Source organism: Protopterus annectens, chromosome 3.part0 (genome assembly GCF_019279795.1).
Source record: "Protopterus annectens isolate FY-2018-M chromosome 3.part0, PAN1.0, whole genome shotgun sequence".
In the NCBI taxonomy this organism is placed as follows: Eukaryota; Metazoa; Chordata; order Ceratodontiformes; family Protopteridae; genus Protopterus; species Protopterus annectens.
The window spans coordinates 1326839239-1326845238 of record NC_056731.1 but is presented as its reverse complement, the minus strand read 5'-3'; positions in this window follow the sequence as shown (position 1 = coordinate 1326845238).

Here is a 6000-nt window from a genome sequence, read left to right as displayed (position 1 = left end):
TTTGTGCACATTCTAAGCGCAAGAATAGCCCTAACACAGTAATTGTGCTGCCTATTCACTCAGAAAGTTTACACTAAGTGTCCACATAGTGGACACTTTGTGGTAATCTTTATGAATCCAAGTTTACTTATACCTTTATGAAGTTATCAGTTAGGACATAAGCAAACATATCTGAAAACAAACCATACAAACATGTTGCAAGTTGCATAAATCATGCATTACATATGTTCTTTTGTAGAACTATCATCAGTCCAACATTACATAAATTGCTCAATTTCTGAACTGCCTTGAACCTCACTCCTTCTGCAGAACATTATTCTGCATGTATTGTTCCCACAATTCCCATGTATTTCTATGCCATTTGCTCCTACCATTTTCTAAATATCCTGCTTTCAGTTCTTGTATTTCTGTTACAATATTCATTACTTCAAATACAGTTAGTTTAGATTTTGATTTCCATTTTCTAGTGATTGTCGTTTTTTGGCAGTCACCATAATTAAATTTAACAAGGCCTTAGTATCTTAGGCAATTCAGATTCTGTTTACCAGCTCAAAAGAATCATTTCCTTAGTTGCACCCATTTGCTCACCCAATATTTCTGAGAGTGCTCTGTAGGGAATGTTTAAGTCTGCCAGCTCATTACAATCCCAAAATACATTGTTCCATTTTCCTGTTTCTTCCTCATCACACCTCCAGTATTTGCCATCTACCCAAGGAAAAATTCTTTGGAGTCTGCTTTGGGTATAAAAATACCTATGCAAACACTTCCAAGCAAAGATCCTAAATCTTTCAGACTTTATTGCATACTTGGAAACCATACATATGCCCTCCTATTGTTCCCTTGTAAGTTGCTCATACATTTTCTCTCCCCAATCTTTTCTAACCTCCTCTGAGTCCTATAGTTACTCTACAAGATTTTATAAACTTGACTGATTATCTCTTTTTTAACAGCGGCTTCTGTTCTAAATTTAGCTAAAAACTCTACCAGGGCAGGTCTTTCAGTTAGGATTCTTCTATCCCTTTCTGTTGCCTATAGTCTGATATCTGTAGGAAATGCATTCTCTAGCCTGCAATCCAAAAGTTTTCTTGACCTCTTATATTACCTTTCCCTAGCTCATTATTTTCTCACAAAACCATGGTTCCTTTGTCAGTTTTCTTCAATAAATTCCAGCCCCCTTTTGCCTATTCTGTGTAACCCTAATTGCAGTCTTCCCTATCAGTAAAATTTCCTTCTCCATTCTCATGTTGGCTTAGTTCTCAGAATATTTTTTGCTATTTTATGAATATTCTGTATGGCTGTTGTTATTCTCCTTAAAGATCTGCATCCAAAATTCCATTCTCTTCTTATTTCTTGAATCCCCCCCCCCATTTCATTATCATCCCTTTCTACTTTGTATTATAGCTTTCTGCTTCTGTTATGTATAAAAACCTTAACTGTGTATCTCTAAAATATTCATTCAAATCAGGTAATACTCAACCACCTTGTTCTGCTGGAAGGATCAACTTGACCCTTGACCTTTTCCCTTCCCAGATAAAATCGTTCAACTATTTATTAATTACTGATTACAACTTCTCTGGTTGATAAAGTATGCCTGATCTGTATATAAAACTAATGGGACTAAAAACATTTTCACTGCTTGCATCTTGCTATCCATATCCATAAACAAGAGCTTCCAATTTCTATTTTTTTCATATTATATTTTGTTTAGTGTCTTCCCACATATCCTTAGCTGCCATAACAGAAGCTTTTTTAATCCATACTCCTAAGTACTTCATTTAATTGTGTCCCCATAAATGTGGGTATTACTGAATCAATTCATGTGTGGGTACCTAATTTACAGCTATAGCCTTTGTTTTATCATCATTCATTTTATATCCTGAAAAGACTTGAAACTGTCTTAAAATTTTCCACAACACTGAGATGTCCTTTTCTGGTTGTTATCAGGTACAAAATAATATTGTCTGCAAATAAAGTCAACTTTTCTTGATTACCATACCAATTATACCCCTGAATTTCTGAGTTCTGTGTTTTTCTTTGCCAATGGCTCTAAATATAAAGCAAATAACAAAGGGGAAAGAGGACACTCCTGCCTAGTTATTCTGTTCAGATACAACTTATTAGAGAGAAACCTTCCCACTTTAATTCTTGCCTCTGGTCCCTCATATATTTTTCTAATCAACCTTATTATTTTATCAGGGAATGCAAATGCTTCCATTGATCTACTCAAAGTCCTAGCTTACTCTATTGAATGCTTTCTCTGCATCAAGACCCAGCAACAACAGTGGTATTTTCTTACATTCTGCTTTCGTCTGGATCATCATTATTCTATTAATGTTGTTAAATATTTGCCTCCTCTCCACAAAACTACAGTGATCTAGATCTATCAATTTTGGCAACACATTTGTCATTCTTCTAGTTAATATAGACATAAACACTTTATAATAATGGCTTAAAATTGAAACAGGTGTATATGAAGCTGGGTCTAATGGATCTTTACCATCTTAAGGATATTACAGCCACCACAACTTTCTTTCAGGATGCTGGTGCTCCCTATAATTTTAAAATACTGTTAAGCAAAACCTAACATATTGTTATCACTTTCTTCCCTCCTAACTTCCAAACTTCCACAGAAATACCATCTATTCCTGCAGACGTCCCTGCAGATTGATTATAAGTTGCCATTTTATCCTGTCTCCTCCTATCTTAGCAGTTAATTGTTGAGCCTCTTCTGTCTCTGACGTTGGCATACTTCAGTCTTCCATAAGTATCTCCATTTGTGCCTTTTTCTTAATTTCCACATTTCTCTGTTTTATAAAAAAATTCATAGAATTTCAAAAAAAAAATCTCTAATAGCTCTACAGGATGTTTATTTTCTTATTATAGGCATATTAAGTTTGGCAACAAACCTTTCTACTTTCTGTTGCCTAAGTTATTGTGCCAAAAACTTTTGTGGTCTGGCGTTCTTATCAAAAATCAGTTGCTTGACAACAATCTTTCTAAACTAATGCATATTATCCAGATACTCCCTTATTTTATCTTACACTCTCTGTAGCCTAAATTTTTATTATTTTCACTGGAGGTCTCATGGGAAGTGACCATGACACTGAATGGGAAAAAGAGTAGAATGCAAATTACTTCCCAAGTCTCAATGGTCATCTTTGTTTTAAAAGTATCCTAAGATGAAGTCTCTTAATTAAATATTTATTTTAACATAATCTGAAAAGTGTTTCAGTATTTTAATTATATGTGGCTTGTTGCTTAAACGTAAGGACAGCTCATTTTATGTGTAATAATTTTTTTACTTATCTTTATATGTTTTAGTACACAGAACAAGAAACAAATTAATATACCTATAATGTGATATAAGTGATTTATTATAAATGCATTGGTTTAAATAAGTTGCTTAGTTCTGATAAAGTATATTACCTAATTTTAGATGAAAGTGGTAAACTCTGCTAAAATGATTGCTCATAGTAATCCATTGTGGTTTCATCTCTTTCCTTTCTTTTTAACTTATTTTCTTCCTAAGGTTTTCATTGTGTATGAAAAACAATACATTGTGGATATACAAAACACATATTGTTAGGGGTGTTGGTGGTGGGATAGAAATTAATGCTCCAGCACTAAAAAAAAGTATAAATATTTATCATATTTGACTACAAGAGGATAATGTGTTACTATTGTACTATTATGAGAGTATCCAGTAACTTTCTACCAAGCCTGCTGCAACCTTTATCATATTGTTAAAGTTCAAAACATGAAGAGAAATCCTGGTACCTGCTTATTTTACTAAGTGTTTCACTGTATAAGAAAGATAATATAATAAAGGTCTGCAGTGACACATCATATCTGACTCTGTGTGTGTGTGTGTGTGTGTGTGTGTGTGTGTGTGTGTGTGTGTGTGTGTGTGTGTGTGTGTGTGTGTGTGTGTGTGTGTGTGTGTTGGTGGGATGACTATCAAGCTTTTATCATATCCAAGGTGAGGACGGCTATCTATTGTTGAATGGTGAGTGTTGCAGTTATAGAACTATAGAGTGACTAACAACCACTCATCCTAGCCTGCTGAGGGCTTTCTCATATTTCTAATGAGATGAATCTCTGAAGGGAACCACTGAAGGTATTCAGTGCAGTAAGTGATATATTTTATGTAAAATCCACAATGATGTGCATATTGCAAATATAATTACTTATAATAACACATCATGTCTGACTGTGGAGAGGGTGGAAAGGATTGGGATTATAGTACTATAAAGCTGAATACTAAATGCTGCTTTTCGACTCATACCACTGCAATAAGCAGTGATATACTTAAAAAGATTTTTCCTTTTAAAATATGCTGCTTCAACTCCAGAACTCCTTATAAATCAATCTAATCAAATTATAGGTTATCTTTAACATTTCATATCATACCACAGTGCACACTAAGATTTTCTTATTACATTTTCAAGCAGATGAAACTGTTATGTTATGAAATGTTAGAATTATATTCATAGTAGCACTACAACCAAAACAGAGTTGCAGTGTGACAGAAAAATGCAACCTATAGCATACCATACAATACCATAGCAAACAGTATTTTTTTTTCTTGGAAATGATCGGTTATTCACCACCATCTTATCATTCACTTTTACTGCTAATTAGAGGTGTAGCTAGCTATTCTTTTGCCCAGATCTTGTGGACCCCCTCAACTTTAAGTGAAATTTCCAGAATCAGAGAAAGACAGTGCAGGCACTCTCTTCATTTATTTATTTGTTGTTGACTGGTTAGCCCTACTAGGCTAATAACCTATTTTCAGGAGAGACTCAAGTTGGTATTTATACTACTAGGGGAAATTGGGCCAGGGCATTGGGGAACTTCTCTTACTCTTTTCAATAGGTGCCATGGGATCTTTTACATCTACCTGAGCTACAACCAACTGAGACAGATGAGGCCTGTGCTTAAAGTCTCATCTGAAGGACGATATAATCACGAGTGCAACACCCCCCCCCCTTATGCTGCACTGCAGAATCAGCAATCCATTTACTTGGTGTGGTAATAGAACTCACAGCCTTCTGCACTAAAGCTGAGTATGCTACCCATTGTGACACTAACACTGCTAATCATAATCAAACTCCTCTTCTTCTGCATTTAACCAAACTTCAGATCTTCAAATTAAAGCTATAAACATATGGAATCATTGTATTTTAACATGTACACTGATAACATAGAGGGATAAATCCCTGAGTGCAGCCTAGCGGACTCTGGTTGATCAATGGTTTGGACAACTGATGGAGGGGCAAAGAGCATGGGCAATTACATTGGTGTCCCCATAATGATCTCTAGTAGAGGCTTTAGGGGGCATTGTCCAAAAAGAGGATTGGTGGTGGACATGAATGAACTGCCATGGAGGTGGGGCAATATGTTGCACGTCCTCACTGCATGCCCACCTCTCAGATATTACTATGGACACTGTTGTTGGACAGAAGTGCGTAATAGGTAGGCCAACATTTATAAATACCCCCTGGCTGATAGTGATGGTTAGATGCCCAGCACAATCTTTGATTCTACACCAGCCCTAGGTCGCTTGAGGAAAAACTGGGTGAAATGGAGTATCAGGTAGACCTGCTGATGGACAGGGGGCACTTGATATAAAGGCCACAGGATGACATAAGAAAGCATAAAGTGCTCAAAAAAATCTTTGTATTTAAACATACACAAAAATAAAAAAGGCAGTATCTCCATCCAGAAGCATTTATTGTTCCCAGATGATATCATCATACTCGGATAACATTTCATAGCCCAGTAATATTTATAGGAATGCAAGTACATGTGACCACTTTTCATACATTCATTCATTCAGTCATTCGTTCATTTATTCATTTCCTGATTACCAAATAGTGAGGAAGCCAGATACTATCTTAGAAGTCTTACATCACAAGACAGGGAAAGTAATCCTGAATCACATACATGCACAAACACACACACACACACACAAACACAGATACCTACACATATATAAGC